The sequence below is a fragment of the Narcine bancroftii genome, chromosome 3 (assembly GCF_036971445.1).
Source record: "Narcine bancroftii isolate sNarBan1 chromosome 3, sNarBan1.hap1, whole genome shotgun sequence".
In the NCBI taxonomy this organism is placed as follows: domain Eukaryota; kingdom Metazoa; phylum Chordata; class Chondrichthyes; order Torpediniformes; family Narcinidae; genus Narcine; species Narcine bancroftii.
The window spans coordinates 229995775-230015517 of record NC_091471.1 but is presented as its reverse complement, the minus strand read 5'-3'; positions in this window follow the sequence as shown (position 1 = coordinate 230015517).

Sequence of the window (19743 nt, the reverse complement as noted above, 5' to 3'; positions counted from 1 at the left end):
AAGGTCCATTGGAAGTTAGGATTCATTCATTGGGGAAGAGAATTCAGGAGTAGGGGGTTCATGGTGCAACTCTGAAAATCTCTGGTAAGGCCATACATAGAGTATTGTGTTCATTTATGGTCACCTCATTAAATAAAGTTTGTGGAAGCTATGGAGAGAGTGCAGAACATATTTTCCATAATTTTGCCTGGACTGGGAAATAAGTCATACCAGGTAAGGTTAGCAGAGGTGGCTGTTCTCTCTTTGGAGCATTGTAGGATGAGATGAAACTTGATAGAAGTCTACAAGATTATGATAGGCATAGATAGGATGGACAGCAAGCACCTCTTTTGTTGGGCCGGATCATCAGTCACCAGAGGACAAACGGACAAGTAAAACTGAGGGACAATTAGAGGTTATATCAGGGGAAAAGAGAGTGAGTTGTGGGTGCCTAGAATACCTTGCTGGTGGAATGCGGTGGAGGTTGACACTTTGGGGAAGTTTAGAGTCCGTTAGACAAACCAATGGATTAAAGGAAAATAGACGTTGATGGGGTTGGGAGGTTTAGTACTTTTTTGGGAAGGAATATATCGGTCCCACAACATCGAGGGACCGAAGGGCCTGTACTGTGCTGTATTGTTCTATATTCTTTCTACTTTCTATAACATACCAAATTTGTTTGCCATAAATGAAAACCACCAGGGAAGATCTTATTAATGTCATCTTTCACCACAGCAAGAATATGCTGATGGTTCAGAAGGGCTGAAGGCGAGTGGGAGTGTGCTGGACGGAGAGTTCTGATCTCCTACAATTTTCTGCTTATAGCGTTTGAGTCAATGATGACGCATATGAAGGAAGGTGGTCCATTGTTGTAATTGAGAAACCTAAAGGCAGAGCAGTTGTTATTGTCCCAGATTTGGGCTAAATGATGGATGCCATTGGGAGATTAAGGTCCAAGGATACATGGAGTATGGAAGGATAGGCTGGTAAACAGATGGATGACATTGATTTGTAGGTAAGGAACAACATTACATACATAGAAATAATTTACATAGCATGAGAGCATATAGAATAATTATACGCTGAGTTGAGACATGTCTAGTGTAAAAAGGTACTATTGGTAGTTATACGCAGACCTCCAAACTGTTACAGGTATATGGACAAGAAATTACAACAGCGAATAGGAATGAGTGTCAGAGGGTAGTGTTATAGTAGTGGTGGGATATTTTATCATGCATGTAGATTGAATAAGGGTTCAGAGAGCTCATTGCTGTATCTGACCCGACCTTGTTGGTTTTCGTGCAGTTGGATAATCATGTTGATTATCCAATGGCGTGAAGCAAGGCAGTGTTCTCGCACCAACCCTCTTTTCAATCTTCTTCAGCATGATGCTGAACCAAGCCATGAAAGACCCCAACAATGAAGACGCTGTTTACATCCGGTACCGCACGGATGGCAGTCTCTTCAATCTGAGGCGCCTGCAAGCTCACACCAAGACACAAGAGAAACTTGTCCGTGAACTACTCTTTGCAGATGATGCCGCTTTAGTTGCCCATTCAGAGCCAGCTCTTCAGCGCTTGACGTCCTGCTTTGCGGAAACTGCCAAAATGTTTGGCCTGGAAGTCAGCCTGAAGAAAACTGAGGTCCTCCATCAGCCAGCTCCCCACCATGACTACCAGCCCCCCCACATCTCCATCGGGCACACAAAACTCAAAACGGTCAACCAGTTTACCTATCTCGGCTGCACCATTTCATCAGATGCAAGGATCGACAATGAGATAGACAACAGACTCGCCAAGGCAAATAGCGCCTTTGGAAGACTACACAAAAGAGTCTGGAAAAACAACCAACTGAAAAACCTCACAAAGATAAGCGTATACAGAGCCGTTGTCATACCCACACTCCTGTTCGGCTCCGAATCATGGGTCCTCTACCGGCACCACCTACGGCTCCTAGAACGCTTCCACCAGCGTTGTCTCCGCTCCATCCTCAACATCCATTGGAGCGCTCACACCCCTAACGTCGAGGTACTCGAGATGGCAGAGGTCGACAGCATCGAGTCCACGCTGCTGAAGATTCAGCTGCGCTGGATGGGTCACATCTCCAGAATGGAGGACCATCGCCTTCCCAAGATCGTATTATATGGCGAGCTCTCCACTGGCCACCGTGACAGAGGTGCACCAAAGAAAAGGTACAAGGACTGCCTAAAGAAATCTCTTGGTGCCTGCCACATTGACCACCGCCAGTGGGCTGATAACGCCTCAAACCGTGCATCTTGGCGCCTCACAGTTTGGCGGGCAGCAGCCTCCTTTGAAGAAGACCGCAGAGCCCACCTCACTGACAAAAGGCAAAGGAGGAAAAACCCAACACCCAACCCCAACCAACCAATTTTCCCTTGCAACCGCTGCAATCGTGTCTGCCTGTCCCGCATCGGACTGGTCAGCCACAAACGAGCCTGCAGCTGACGTGGACTTTTTACCCCCTCCATAAATCTTCGTCCGCGAAGCCAAGCCAAAGAAAGAGATTGAATAAATGAAGTTTGGACTGGCGTTCAGGAGGGAGAATTCATAGAAAGACAAAGTTTAGAACAGCTTGTGGATGAGTCCACGAGGGTATCAGCTGTATGGGATTGGGGGTTGTGCAATGAGCCAAAGATGAATAGAATGAACTATTAGGCGGTAGAGATCACAATATGATTGAGTTGCATTTGACGTTTGTCAAGGAAAAGCTGAAGGCTGATGTTGGGATTTTAGTGGAGTAAATGGTATGACACTGACATGTGAGAGTAATTACCAATGCAGATCGGAGGTGCACTAGTAGGGAAGAAGACAGAACAGCAATGAATGGAGTCTCAACAAAAACCGAGCAAGCTGCAGGTTAAGTACATACAAAATAAGAGGAAATGTTTAAATGTAAAATATGTCACAAATTTAGATGACAAGTGAAGTCAAATCCAACTCACAAGCACAATAAATGCCATACAATGTGGCCAACATTAGTGGGAAGAGTGAGGATTTGAATTGTTTAAAATACCTATCAGTCAGTAACTGAAAATGCATAAGGAGAGAAGATGAAGAATGAAAGTAGGCGAGCAAATAAAACCAAAGAGGATACATGAAGAGGTTTCAAGGACCTACAGAATACATGTGAGGTTAGTGTATACGTTGGATCACTTGAAAATGGTGCTGGAGAAATAATAATGATAGACAAGGAGATGGCAGTGGAATTAAATTAGCATATTGTATCAATCCTCGCTGTGGAAGATATTAGTAGTGTGCAGGTAGTCAAAGGGTACCAGGGAAGGGGAATGAGTGCAATTCCAATTTGAAGGGAGAAGGTGCTCAGAGAGCTGAATGATTCAATGAAGGAAAGGTCTTGTGGCTCAGATGAATTGCACCGTCAGTAGCGGTAGAGATTGTTCAGGCATTGGTACTGGTTTTCAGGTATCAACATATTCTGGTGTCATCTCAAAGGACTGTAAAATGTCACACAAGTATTCAAGGAAGGAGGGAGGCAGCATAACTGAAACCATAGATCAGTTATCCTGAGGTCAGTGGCTGGCAAGATGTTGGAGTCGATTTTCAAGAATGAGATTATGGAGTACTTGGAGTGACATGACAGGATAAGCCAAAGTCGGCATGGTTTCCTCAAAGAAAAGTCTCGTTTGACAAACCTATTGGAAATCTTTGAAGAAGTGACAACCAGGTTGAATACGATAGATGCAGAGGGTGTTTCCAAAGAGGTATGACAAGATGGCGCACATGTGGCTACTTAACAAGATATCTCAGATGGTATGACAGGAAATGTACTAGCATTGACTGATTGCCAGTAAGCAGAAATTAGGCATACAGGGATTATATTTTTGTTGGCCGTCAGTCTGTGTTGGTGACGTTACTTTCCCTTTTGTTCACTAATAATTTGGATTATTGAATAAATGGTTCTGTGACCAAGTTTGGAGATCATGCAAGGCTTGGTGGAGGAACACGCAGTGTCGAGTAAATGGCGAAAGACTTAGACAGACGAGTAGAACGGCAGAGAACTCGCAAACGAAATATAACGTCAGAAAGTGTACAGACATGCACTTTGGTAAAAAAATAAACAGAATATTTTATTAAGTGGGGAGAAAATTGAAAATAACTAGGTGAAAAAGGAACTGGGTGTCTTCGCGTCTGAAGTTAAACTTTATATCGAGAGAGTATTGAAAAAGGAAAATGTAACGCTGCCATTCAAGAGAAATAGAATATAAGAGCATGGATATGTCGTTGAGCCACTATGGAGCCCCCGTGTGTCGTATTGTGAGCAGTTTGTGTTCCCCATTTCAGAAAGGATATGTTGATGTTGGAGAGGGTTCAGAGGAGGTTTACAAGGATAAAACAATTTTGATATGAGGTGGGTTTAACAATGCCTGTAATCTTTGGAATTTAGGAGAATGTGGGGGAATCTCATGGAAACAATTGCAATATTAAAAGGTGTGCACAGAGTAGATGTAGAAATGTTATTGTTCATGGTGGAGAGTCACAGACAAGTGGGAACAACGACGGGATTGATGGACGACCGCTTATAAGAGAAATGCTTCGGAATTCCTTCATTTAGGCCGTGGCCGATCGATGGAACTTGTTATGGAGGTGAGAGCAACGGATGTATTAAAGGCAGAGGTTGAGAGGTTATTGATTAGCAAGAGATCAAAGTTTATGGGGAGGAGGCCAGCCAGTAAGTAGGGCTCTAGGAAAATGGATGAGCTCATGTAAAATTGTGGGGCAGACTCGATGGGCCGAATAGTATATTTCTACCCCTATATCTTCTGCACTTATGGTCTTATGATAAAAGCACAACGCTGGAGAAACTAAGCATGTCAAACACTACATGATATATCAAAGGGAAAGATACTGTACTGAAACAGTTATTCGGACTTAACGCCTTCATCAAAGTCTGGGTGAAATGTATGCAGGCGCGCTCATGCAGTACCGTTTGCAGTATCGTCGGCTCATATGGGGCTTTTATCGGGCTATTAACCGGCAGCCGCAGAGAGGCTGCAGACACTGAGGAAGCGGAGGAATGGGGAAAGGCGCCAGAGGACGGGAAGATCACCCCCGTTTAAGAGGGAGAAGCAGAGGATACGACCGGCGGCGACCGACAAGTGCGACGACTCTCCGGCTGAGGTCCAGAACAGGCTGCCGGCTGCGGGCTGCTGGAGAATGGCTAATGCTGTCATGAGGGTTGCATGTATCACGATGCAAGGAGGTTCTGAGCGCGATGAAGCCTTTCTCACTCTGTTGGAGATTCGGATCTGGATCTTGTGTTGCCAATAATTTGAGCCGGACTCTGTGTGGCTGCGGGGGTTAAGGAAGCGCTGCAGGGGAATTAACGGACACTCGGTGATTCTGGGGGTGGTGGTGGGGGGGGGGGGGGGACGATTGCCTTTAGCTTTTCTCTCTCTCGCTCTGACGATGTCTGACTGTAAGAACTGTGAGAGGTGCTTTGGCAAACCCTGTCATTTGCGTATTTGTCTGCCTTGCAGCAGGCAAAAAGCTATTTCATGTATTGCAACCCTGTTTTATTACCAAGATAATAAACTGATTCTGAATCTTGTGTTATTCGGATGCGGTAACTGTTTGGAAATGGCCTGATTTCCAATTGTAATGCATCGGACGTGATGCCGGATATTGTGGTGTATCTGTGGTAAATTGTATAGAACATGGCATAAATAACAACGGCACTGGCGTTAATGTAAACTGTTCGTTCAAATGAATGGAACGACGACGACCAATTGGCGATGCAACCTTGTCCCCAGGGACTGATCCTCTGTATAAATTGGAGCTTATTTGAATTAATCATCTTAGGGTGTCTGTCGGAGCTGTGGGTTGCGGGAGAACAGAAGTCACAACTTCTCACTGAAATGGGATATGCAGTAATCTGGCGGATAGAAGATATTTACTATCCTCTTCTTACAGCCTTTGGAATTCTCGGTAAGCCGCTCGCTTTGCTGCTGTTAGTGGAAATTGATATTTAATTCAAATCGCGGCAATAGGTTTCCCGCTGCCACTTCCCTGAAACCTCCCCCCCCACCCATAAAAAGCGGACAATCGGCATTTCTGCGCCTTTAGTTTTGTTGCAGTTTCACTGGATGTGCAATTCTGTTCAAACAGAACAGATGCTTTATGCAGGCCGATGGTCGGTTATTGCACCGTGAGAATCTCTGTATTCATTCGCAGAAGGTATTGTTCATCTGCTGTCCTGACAAATACACCAAGTGATGGAGGCAGTTTGTAAACCACTGCTTTACATCGATACAGTGTGAAATCCACAGTAATTTTCAGACACTTGTCTTTCGCTTCATTCTGCCCTGTCAAAGGTCCAGGACTCAGTATCCATGAATCGATGCAGACAAAAAAAAAGTGGATACTTAAATGCATCCGCCAAACTGTCACTTTAGCTCCTGGACAGGTACGTACTTTATCTTCTTTCCTTTCCTCTTCCAGTGAACGTGGTGGCCATTGCGATCCTGCCCCGAGGAAGGTGCGGTCTCTCCAAATGTATCACTCCCTACCTGGTGGGAATGGCAGCGGCCGATCTCCTCGTCGTTTTCTCCGACCCTCTGCTGTGGCAGACAGCTGGCATTTATTTTCCACATTCCTTCCTCAACATCACCCCGGTTTGCCGATTAAGTTTTTGGCTGGTCTTTGCATTTACAGCCGTCTCCGTCTGGCTGACGGTCGCTTTCACCGTTGACCGCTTTGTAAACATTTGTCATGAACAGTTGAAAACAAAATATTGCACCGAGAGAATTGCGGCGTTTGTTATCGGGACTGTGAGTGGGCTGTGTTTTGTGGAGACAGTGCCCTGGTACATCAGCCGCGGGCCTAGTCAATTCATTGACAATATTCCATGGGGTTGTGTCACGAAACAGAGCTTCTTATTGGCCCCAGCTTGGGCGGCATTTCAGATATTTCATCGCATTTTAACTCCTGGTGTCCCGTTCATTCTCATTCTGTTCCTCAATATTCTGACGGTCAGACAGATTTTAGCGGCCAGTGGAGTCCGCAGGAGACTCAGGAGTCGCAGCAACGGAGAGACTGAGAAGGATCCCGAGATTGAGAATCGAAGGAAATCGATAGTTTTACTCTTTAGTATCACCGGCAGCTTCATCTTGTTGTGGGTGACACAGGTGGTGTTTTACATCTATCGGCGACTTGCAAAGGCGTTCACATACTCTGTCGATGATCATCACCACTACGGCTGAAATGGAAATAGTGTTGGATAACTTGGAACGGTCGCACCTCTGGACGCGCCTCCGTCCTCGCCCGCTCTGAGATGTTGTCGGGGCCCAATCACACATACACACACACACACACACACACACACACACACACAACTTCTAAACTATCGTCTCTCAGAAAATGTATAAATCTGCTTGGTTTTGAAATGTACTGGACAAATTAACATTTTTGAAAGAATTAGAAAGCCTGTCTGAAAGTATATTTGTTCGAGGTTGTGTGTGGGTGTATAGTGGGAGCGCGGTGCTGCAGAAATCAACGATCCGCTGCACTTATTTAAAATATAGGACTAAAATTTAGCCGAGAAATCTGCAAATAATATCTGGATGTGGGGAAAGTGTACAGCTGTAAATTCTTCTTTTCTGTCTCTGTCATTCTGTTTTATTATTTCTTTCTTCTTTCAATCTATGTGCGTGTGTGCTTGAAGCGTCTATGTATGTGATTATGTGTGTTTCAGTCAGTACGTGTGTGTTTGCATGTTTGTTTCTTTGTGTGTACGCGTCCAGATTCATGTATCTGTGTTCGTATGTCGATTTGTGTGCGTGTTTGTGCTTGTGTGTGTTTCAGTGTGCATTCGTGTGTACATGTGAGTTGCGTGTGTTTCTGTCTGTCTCAGTGTCCATGTGTTTGAGCATGTGAACGCATGCATGAGGGTTAATGGAGAATGTGAGCTTTGAGATGATGCAAGAACACAAGACAACAGGAGCCGACGTTGTCCAAGCCTAGTGCAATTCTCGTGGTCTTTCTCTAACTCTGCCGGCCTCAATATCTCTTCGGTGCCATGTCCACATCACCCACAATTCCTCGTAATTTTAAACATTTCCTCTCCCCTTGGAAGCTATCCACTAATCTCGCGTCCCTCTTCCTGTCAAGAGGAAATCCAGCAATCGACTTCTTTCTGGGAGAATATATTTCCAGACACCACCGTGGTCAATAACCAGCCCTTTCTTTTTGTCCTTGACACCTTCCTCGTCTCGCCGGTGTTTGCACAAGTAACCCTCTACTTTGTAAAAACCAATTAAAATTTCTCTATTTAAATACCATCGACCCTCATTCTCTTGAACGCCATTGAATATCGACACACAGTGCCTGCTTTCACGTGGAAGGATGTAATTCGCTGGAACAAAATGGGTCAATAGGTCGAGGAAATTTCATGATAGTCCCAGCTTAATGTTTAACAGAAGAGTCCATGCAGTTCGGGTCCAAATAAAGAAAGACGAATTCTCATCTTAACAGCAATAGAGTTGCAAAAGTTGAGGTAGAATGAGCTTTGGACATCCTTGGGCAATAATCTCCACCATGACCCAATGGTTGGTGAGTAATCGACAATCATCGTTTTCAAATCAACATAAAACCCAGATCTTAGCATCCTTTGTCAAAGCATCCGAGATTGCAGAAAACCAGACCAACCTGGATCTTTGAAGTAAAATGTTAAATTGATGTAAACATTCAGCGGGCAATATTAGGAAAAAGAAAAGAAAAGAAAATAAAGCATCCTGTCTGGGGCATCACAGTGTGGCATGTTTGCTGCACGGAAATGGATCTCGGAAAATTTATATGTTAGAAAATTATAGTAGGCGAAACAACATAAAATTAGTGGGCCTGAAGGAGGATGAAGAAGGCACGACATGAAGAAATTTATAAAAGGATGGATCCTAAAGTCCTGGGAACGACAGAAATGCAGGAAGAAATGAAAATAGAAAGGCCACACAGAGCATTTGCTCAGAAACCACAGGCACATCAAAAACCAAGATGCATCTTATTAAAATGTTTGCGATATACGACAAGGGAAAATATACTGGAACGGGCAAGGAATAAAATTAGAGAAGATAATAAACTTTTGGAATACAAGGGTCAAAAATATTTGTTTAACCAAACATAAGTTTTGAACTCTTAAAGAGGAGGAAGGAATTTAATATAGCGAAATCAACTTTATGGAAAAAAGGTTCCAAATTAGTATTAAGACATCCAGTCATGCTAAAAATATATATACCCAGGGAGCAAAACAGACTGTTCTCAGAGCCAGAGAAAGCGCAAGAATTTGCACAAGGTTTGCAGGACAGGAGAAGAGATCAAGAGATGTAACAAGAATGAAGAACGGCAATAAAATATATATAAAGATGTAAAAACAATGTATATGTAAGGAACTAAAGAGGAAAAAGAGAAGGGAAGGAAGGGAGTAAGGGGAAAAAGAAGAGAGAGAGCCTTGTTATGTGTGTTAAAAAGTTTTTTTTTCTGGAGAGGTCTGGGTGGAGGGGGAATAACCGTCACTGCAAAATCAGTTGATGCTGCGAACAAGATCGCAACTCAAATGAAGAGGGGTATTGTGGTTGCTCGGCAAGGGGTATGGGGCAACTCAGAGAGGGGGAACCTTTGGGGTTAAGGTATTAGTGGACGTGGGAACTGCAGGGGTACTTTATGTTTTAAATGTGTTGTCGTATATTAAGTGTAATAAGAGAAAACTAAGAGATGAAAATGGGGAAAAGGAGGATGGAGGTGGCAAAGAAGTGGAAAAGAAATGTATGCAAGATATAAGATGGCCATGTCAAACTATATGACTATAAGCATTAATGGAATACATAACCAAATTAAACGGAAGAGGTTGGTAAATTTATTGAAGAAGGAAAAAGTAGATATAGCATTTGTGCAAGAAATGCATCTAACTGAAGTGGAATTTAACAAACTAAACAGAGACTGGTTAGGACACATAATGGCAGCATCCTAGAACTGAAAAGATAAAAGTGTAGCCATACTAGTGAACAAAAATATACCAATCAAAATAGAGGAGGAAATAATAGATCCAGCAGGGAGGGATGCAATGATAAAGTGTCAGATATACTCAGAATTTTGTAATTTGCTCAATATATACACATCTAACGAGGATGATCAAAAGTTTATGCAGGAAATATTTTTTTTAAGATTATGGACACACAATGAAATATATTGATAGGAGCGGATTTTAACTTTAATTTGGACCCAATGTTAGATAAAACTGGAGAAAAGTAAAAAGAATAAAGTAGCCACATTTATGGTTAAATCAATGCAGGCAATGAAATGTATGGATATATGGAGGAGGCAACACCTAAGAGAGAAGGAATTTTCATATTATTCGAGTAGGCACAAAACTTCCTCAGGGATTGATATGTTTTACTTGTCAGCCCATATTCAAAGGAGAGTTAAAGAACTGAATACAGAGCTAGACTATTATCAGATCATTCAGCACTATTATTAGCAATAGAACTGGAGGACATCCCACCAAGAACTCCATGCTACTTAAAAGACAGGAATTTAGGGAGTTTATTGAATGCCAAATTAAAACATATTTTGAAATGAACACGATCAGTGAAAGACAAATTTATATCATGGGATGCAATGAAAGCCTTCATTAGAGGGCAGATAATATGTTATGTGACTGAGAAGAAAAAGGACTACAATCGGGAAATAGAGCAGTTGGAAAGGGAGACAGTAAGTACAGAAAAGGAATTAGTAAAAAGGGTTGATACAACAAAAAGTAGAGAACTGGCGGGATAAAATAAAATTAAATACGAAACATAACAAATATACATGGTGGAGAATAACATAATGAAACCAAAGCAAAAGTATTATACACTGGGAGAAAAAAATATAAAATATTAGCCTGAGTACTTAAATTAGAACAAGCTAAAAGAACGATACTGCCATCAAGGGAAAAGGACAATCAAATTACATATAATCCAACAGAGATTAATGAAAGTTTTAAGGAATTTTATGAACAATTGTATCAAACTGAGAACGAGGGGAAAGATGATAAAATAGAGAAATCTTTAGCTAAAATTGAACTGCCGAGATTGCAAGACAAGGAACAAAACAAACTTATAAAACCATTTGAAATAGAGGAAATACAGGATATAGTAAAAAGCTACTGAACAATAAAACACCAGGAGAGGATGGAGTTCCAATAGAATTTTAAAAAACATTTAAAGAGCTATTAATTCCTGCTCTCCTGGAAGTAATAAACCAGATAGAAGAAACACAAAACTTACCAGATTCAAGTAAGACAGCAATAATTACATTAATACCAAAGAAGCGGAAGGATCCACTAACACCAGCATCATATAGACCAATATCTCTATTTAACACAGACTATCAGATAATAACAAAATTATTAGCAAACAGATTGGTCGATTGTATACCTAAAATAGTAAAACAAGATCAAACTGGATTTATTAAGAAAAGACGAATAGCGGACAATGTCTGTAAACTTATTAATCCAATTCATGCAGTTCAAGCAAATAAGAAACCAACAGTGGCTGTTGCTCTAGATGCAGAAAGAGTCTATGAAAGAGCAGAGTGGAATTACTTATTTAAAGTATTACAGAAGTTCAATCTACTAGAAAAATATATAAATTGGATTAAAGCATTGTATAATGGACCATTGGCGAAGGTAACAGTCAATGGATATGTATTGAGTCACTTTAAAATAAGTAGGTCATCTAGACAGGGATGTCCACTACCCCCCTCATTGTTCGCCTTAGCAATAGAACCTTTGGCAGAACTGATAAGAACAGAAAGTAAAATAAAAGGGATAAAAATAAAGGACAGGGTGTATAAAATCAGGTTATTTGCAGATGACATCATAGTATACTTAACAGAACCAGAGGTATCAGTAAAAGAATTATGTAAGAAATTGAAGGAATATGGAGAAATATCGTGGTACAAGATCAATGCAATTAAAAGTGATGTGGTGCCAATATGTAACGTAGACTATTCAGAATTTTTAATACAAAATCACTATTTGAATGGCAAGCACAAGTAATCGGATACCTAGGGATCAAGTTAGATAATAACTTAAGCCACTTGTACAAACTAAATTATCAGCCACCAATAAAGAAATTGCAGGAAGACTTAGAACAATAGAAAGAATTACCGCTAATGTTGATAGGGAGGGTAAACTGCATTAAAATGAACGTGTTCCTAAGGATACAATACTTATTTCAAACATTACCAATTCCCTTAACAGAAAAATTATTTAAAGAACTAAAGAGAATAATAAGGAAATTCTTGTGGAAAAGGAGGAATCCAAGGGTAACGTTAGGTAAATTAACAGAGAGGTATAATCAAGCTGGTTTACTGTTAATAAATTTTAGAAATTATTATGGAGCCATACAATTGAGGTATGTATCAGATTTTTACAAGACAAGGGAAAAACCAGATTGGACTAAGATAGAACTAGATAAAATAGGGGAATGGGTACCGGAAAATACACTTTATAAGTGGGATGAAAAGCTGGTGCAATATAAAAACTCAACAGTACTGCATCGTCTACTTAGTACATTGAAGATTATCCACTTAGAAAGGAAGAAACGAATGATCAAATACCAAAATTACTATTGACACAAAATCCACTAATCCCTTTTACAATAGACAACCTTTGATTTAGAGATTGGGAGAGAAAAGGAATCAAAAGAATTGAAAACTGTCTTTTGGGAAATAATTTATTAACATTTCAACAGTTGAAGTACAATATGGAATAACTCATGGTACAATGCTTGCATATCATCAATTGAAAGTGTATTCAAAGGATAAATTGGGAAACAGGTTGAGATTACCTGAAGGAAGCAGCTTTGAATACCTGATTACAGACACAATGATAATCAAAAGATTTATAACCAACATGTACATTAAACTACAAGATAACGAAAATGAAATAAACTATACACATAAGCAGAAATGGGAAAAGGATCTAAACATAAAAATAAAAAAATGAAGTATTGTAAAAGTTATTTTCTGGAACTATTAAGAATATAATAAACAAGGTGATGCTTGATACAGTATATTTGGTTACAGCAAATAGATTGTAGAGTGTTAAATTTGGTCATCCACAGATACAAGCACTTCAAAACAGATCACATTTAAAATTCCGGAGCTCTGCTCAAGTCAGAAATCCAATTTCTGGTAGATTGAATTTCTGTAATACTCCTCAAAAGTTAACAAAAATGGGATTCAACATTATCAGATAGATGTTTTCGCTGTAAGAAGGAAATGGGAACAACTTTACATGCAACTTGGGTATGTACGTAAGTAAATACGTTTTGGGAAGAATTAAATCAGACACTAAATAAACTTACAAACAATAACATACCAAAAAAAAACCAGAGATATTTATTTTAAGTAACATAAGAAGTAGAGAATTAGGTCTCAAATTGGATAAAGTGCAAAAAAAAATTCATTATGATAGCCTTAGCGATAGCAAAACAATGTATAATGTGAACTTGGAAAATGGAAGAGAGCATGAGTATACAGCAATGGCACATGGAAATGAATAAATGAATTCCACTGGAAAAAATAACATATAATTAAAAAAATAAAGTCACAATGTTTGAACAAATTTGGGGACAGTACATGGAACATATCAGAGGGAGGTTGCCTACGACCTCCGTCCCCGTAAGTGAGAATGAAAATGATAAGAAGATAAAACGACTAGATTCAGTGTGTAATAAATTGATGACGCATTTTTCTTGTTTATTTTCCACTGTGTGAAAATATTGTTTTATGGTTTTATTGTATTGCATATGTTGAATATTTATGGGTATTGGAGGGGGTGGGTAGAATGGAGGGAGGGAAGGGGGAAAGGGGAGAAAAGACTACCGTGTAAATTTAATGAGATACATTTGTACATATTTTGGTTGATATAGTTCACAGTGTGAAAAATAAAAAAATACATAAAACAAAAACCACGGTGTCTGCAGATTTGCGTGTTTGACTCTTCTCACGAGGAATTACTCAACCGGGAGCGAGATTACTAACAGTCGGCGCCTGCAAATTGCCATCAGCCATCAAAACACGCTATATGTTGGATAGTAGTACAACGATTCGATCTTAATGAATGTGTAACATAGTCCTCCTTCGCCCAGTTCTTGAGCACAATCAAACAACTGGATCCCAACGGGGACCTGAGTTACACGGCAGTACCGGTCATTATACACATGGTCCAGTTGTTTTTCACTTCAGTGTGAACAGCCGGATATTTGTCGTTGCGGGACCCAGCGATGTTAAAACAATTAAATGTTACGTTTACATGTTACAACATCTCTTGTGGACAAAGGTTATTATTTTGCCCTCATTGCCCTCGCCGTAAGCAGAGGGATGAGGAATAGAATCATGGGCGGTCATTGATGGAGCAGCTGGAGACGGAAGGTTCGACAACACTCTGAAGAAGTTCTGGTGTTTCGATCATTGGCTCTGGACAACAGCAACCGTTGTCGCGTTGGATCTGTTTAAGCGCGACACTTGGTGCTGCTACAGTTGTTGCTGAGCCAGATGGAGTTGCGTCGGGTCTCCCAGCGCTTCACGGCGGGGTGCTACTGCCCGGCAGTTATGGCTGAGAGCTCAGAACATATTTCTTTCACCTGCAGTGTAGGGATGGCGATTTATTTTGAGTTTCTGCCAGCTCTCGAATGCTCGTGCCCAAGATGCGAAACCCACACGTTTCAGCACAGACTGATTCAGATTTATTTTTTGTATATAATCCTGAGATTTTTTTCCCTGCAGTCGAGAGAGAATTATCACATATTGGTCTTGAAAAAACTGTACTTTTTTTGGGAAGGAATATATCGGTCGCACAACATCGAGGGACCGAAGGGCCTGTACTGTGCTGTATTGTTCTATATTTTTTTCTACTTTCTATAACATACCAAATTTGTTGGCCGTAAATGAAAATCACCAGGGAAGATCTTACTAATGTCATATTTCACCACAGCAAGAATATGCTGACGGTTAAGAAGGGCTGAAGGCGAGCGGGAGTGTGCTGGACAGAGAGTTCTGATCTCCTACAATTTTCTGTTTATAGCGTTTGAGTCAATTATGACGCATATGAAGGAAGGTGGTCCATTGTTGTAATTGAGAAACCTAAAGGCAGAGCATTTGTTATTGTCCCAGATTTGTGGCTAAATGATGGATGCCATTGGGAGATTAAGGTCCAAGGATACATGGAGTATGGAAGAATAGGCTGGTAAACAGATGGGTGACATGGCTTTGTAGGAAAGGAACAACATTACATACATAGAAATAATTTACATAGCATGAGAGCATATAGAATGATTGTACGCTGAGTTAAGATATGTCCAGTGTAAAAAGGTACTACTGGTAGTTATACGCAGACCTCCAAATGGTTACAGGGATATGGACAACAAATTACAACAGCGAATAGGAATGACTGTCAGAGGGTAGTATTATAGTAGTGACGGGATATTTTATCATGCATGTAAGTTGAATAAATGAAGTTCGACCTGGCGTTCAGAAGGCAGAATTCATAGAAAGACAAAGTTTAGACCAGCTTGTGGATGGGCTAAACTTCAAAGGTAACAATATTGTTGGACTTCCTCAGCAATCAAAAATGTATATAATTGTGACAGATTATGTTATATTTTATAGATATATTTTTGGAAGATAGATTGTGGAGTTTTAAATTTGGTCACCCACAGATACAAGCACTTCAAAACAGATCACATTTAAAATACCGGAGCTCTGCACAAGTCAGACAAGTCGGCGCAGAGAGCCTTTGCAAAAACTTTGAAGAATGCCTATAGAGAATTCACAGGTAGGTGTTAATTGGATATGATGAGGAGTAGTGGATTATAGTGGATTGTTGTTTTGGAAAGAAACAAATAAACGGACTCAGAAGATTTCTGTTTTAGGAACAAGTTTCTTTGGCTGAGTGTGAAGACAGGGAGAGCGAGCGAGAGAGAGAGAGAGAGAGAGACAGTGTGTGCTGGTTTTCTGCAATGGCTTTTGGAAGCTTGTTTGCAAACCATTTTGGAAGACTGGTTGTGAATTCTGACTTCAGACTATTCAAAGCCCTTGTGGTCCATACAAGAGGAGAGGTGTGGCTGTAAATAGTTTCACCTGAAAGAAATAAAACGAAAATGAACTCTGTGGTGATCAGAAAGAAAAAGGTCATCATTTGGAAAACCCTAATGGTGCAAGTTACTTCGGCAAGACACTGAAGTGGCTGATGGAAGTAAATCAGTTTGTGAGTGTCCAAAGAGCAAAGAATCTCTCTCTCTCAAAACTGGTAAGTACCTTCCTGAGCTGTAAATACTTACCTTTGAAGCACCAAAGCCTAGTGAATATTTGTAAACATTAGATTCTGTGCACACTATAAGAATTTCCTGTTACCAATACAGGGAAAGTGGAGATGAAGGAAGCAGAAATGTTAGATCGTAAAAAAACGTATTGATATGCTGGACTCGATATATCCCAGGCTGCTGTTGGAAGGGGAGAAGAGTTATTTGGGCCTGAAGCTATGATTGTTGAATCATTGCTGGTCACATGGTGGGTACTGGAAGATTGGAGAAGAGCAAATGTATTCCATCTTTTAAAAAAGTAAGATAGGGAGAATCTTGGGAATTATAGATCAGTGGTGTGCATACTAAGAGAGAGGCCACTTTAGGATAGAATCTATGAGCATTTGGAGAAATACAGTTTACTCAAGGATAGTCAGCATGGCCATGTAGAGGGAAGGTTGGCCTCACGAGTATAATTGTTTCATTTGTGAAAGTAAAATAAGAAATTGATGAAGCAAGGGTGGTAGATGCAGTCTACATGGATTTTATCAAGGCATTTGACAAGGTTCCCCATGAGGGACTCATCCAGAAAAACATCAGGCATGGTGCAGCGGAACCTTGGTAGTGAGGAATAAATGGGCTTGTAGGAAGAAAGCAGAGTAGTAGTGGAAGGAAAATATTCTTCTTGGAAGTTGGTGATGAATGCAAGGCCACATGTATCTGTTCTGTTACCCACTGTTTGTGAATTTTATAAATGACCTGGATAAAGAGGCATAATGATGGGTCAATAAATTTCCAGATGATACCAAGATTGGTAGAGTTCTGGATGGAGCTGAAGTTTGTTGAAGGTTAAAAGAGGATATAGGCAGGATGCAGAGTTGGCCATAAAAGTGGCAGATGGAGCTCAATGCAGATAAGTGTGAGGTTATGCATTTTGGAAGGTCAAACCATATGGCTGAGGACAGGGTTAATGGTCGTTTACTTAAAAGTGTGGATGAACAGCGAGAACTTGGGTTTCAAATCTTTACATGCCTTAGGATGATAGGATGAAGAAGAAGGTCCATTGGAAGTTGGGATTCATTCATAGGGGAAGAGAATTCAGGAGCAGGGGGTTCATGGTGCAACTCTGAAAATCTCTGGTAAGGCTATACATAGAATATTGTATTCAGTTCTAGTCACCTCATTAAATAAAGTTTGTGGAAGCAATGGAGAGTGTGCACAACATATTTTCCATAATTCTGCCTGGACTGGGAAATAAGTCATACCAGGTAAGGTTAGCAGAGATGGTTGTTTTATCTTTGGAGCATAGAAGGATGAGGTGACACTTGATAGATATCTACAAGATTATGACAGGCATAGATAGGATAGACAGCCAGCACCTCATACATTGGGCTGGATCATCAGTCACCACAGGACAAACGTACAAGTAAAATGGAGGGATAATTAGAGGTTATATCAGGGGAAAATATTTATATAGAGGGTTGTGGGTGTCTAGAATACGTTACTGGTTGACTCCGGTGCAGGTTGAAACATTGGGAAAGTTTAGAGACCCCTAGACAAACAAATGGATGAAAGAAAAATAATGGGGTTAGGAGGGTTTAGTACTTTTTTGGGAAGGAATATATTGGTCACACAACATCGAGGGACTGAAGGGCCTGTACTGTGCTGTATTGTTCTATATACTTTCTACTTTCTATAAAATACCAAATTTGTTTGCCGTAAATGAAAACCACCTGGGAAGATCTTACTAATGTCATATTTCACCACAGCAAGAATATGCTGACGGTTCAGAAGGGCTGAAGGTGAGCGGGAGTGTGCTGGACAGAGAGTTCTGATCTCCTACAATTTTCTGTTTATAGCGTTTGAGTCAATGATGACGCATATGAAGGAAGGTGGTCCATTGTTGTCATTGAGAAACCTAAAGGCAGAGCAGTTGTTATTGTCCCAGATTTGTGGCTAAATGATGGATGCCATTGGGAGATTAAGGTCCAAGGATACATGGAGTATGGAAGAATAGGCTGGTAAACAGATGGGTGACATTGATTTGTAGGTAAGGAACAACATTACATACATAGAAATAATTTACATAGCATGAGAGCATATAGAATAATTGTACTCTGTTAAGATATGTCTAGTGTAAAAAGGTACTATTGATAGTTATACGCAGACCTCCAAACTGTTACAGGGATATGGACAAGAAATTACAACAGCGAATAGGAATGACTGTCAGAGGGTAGTGTTATAGTAGTGACGGGATATTTTATCATGCATGTAGATTGAGTAAATGAAGTTCGGACTGGCGTTCAGGAGGGAGAATTCATAGAAAGACAAAATTTAGACCAGCTTGTGGATGAGTCCATGAGGGTATCAGCTGTATGGGATTGGGCATTGTGCAATGAGCCAAAGATGAGTAGAATGAACTATTAGGCGATAGAGATCACAATATGATTGAGTTCCATTTGACGTTTCTCAAGGAAAAGCTGAAGGCTGATGTCGGGATTTTAGTGGAGTAAATGGTATGACACTGATATGTGAGAGTAATTGCCAATGCAGTGAGCAAGCTGCAGGTTAAGTATATACAAAATAAGAGGAAATATTTAAATGTTAAATATGTCACAAATTTAGATGACAAGTGAAGTCAAATCCAACTCACAAGCACAATAAATGGGATACAATGTGGCCAACATTAGTAGGAAGATTGAGGATTTGAATTGTTTAAAATACCTATCAGTAGGTAATTGAAAATGTATAAGGAGAGAAGTTAAAGAATGAAAGTAGGCTAGCAAATAAAACCAAAAAGGATAAATGAAGAGTTTCCAAGTACCTATAGAATACATCTGAGGTTAGTGTAGACGTTGGACCACTAGAAAATGATGCAGGAGAAATAATAATGTGAGACAAGAAGATGGTAGTGGAATTAAATTAATATTTTGTATCAATCCTCACTGTGGAAGATATTAGTAGTGTGCAGGTAGTCGAAGGGTACCAGGGAAGAGGTGTGAGTGCAATTCCAATTTGAAGGGAGAAGGTGCTCAGAGAGCTGAAAGGTTCAATGGAGGAAAGGCCTTTTGGCCCAGATGAATTGCACCATCAGTAGGGTAGAGATTGTGCAGGCATTGGTAATGGTTTTCAGGTATCAACATATTCTGGTGTCATCGCAAAGGACTGTAAAATGTCAAGGAAGGAGGGAGGCCGCATAACAGAAATCATAGATCAGTTATCCTGATGTCAATGGGCTGGCAAGATGTTGGAGTCGATTTTCAAGAATGAGATTACGGAGTACTTGGAGTGACATGACAGGATACGCCAAAGTCGGCATGGTTTTCTCAAGGGAAAGTCTCGTTTGACAAACCTATTGCAAATCTTTGGAGAAGTGACAACCAGGTTGAATACAATAGATGCAGAAGATGTTTCCAAAGAGGTATGACAAGATAGCGCACATGAGG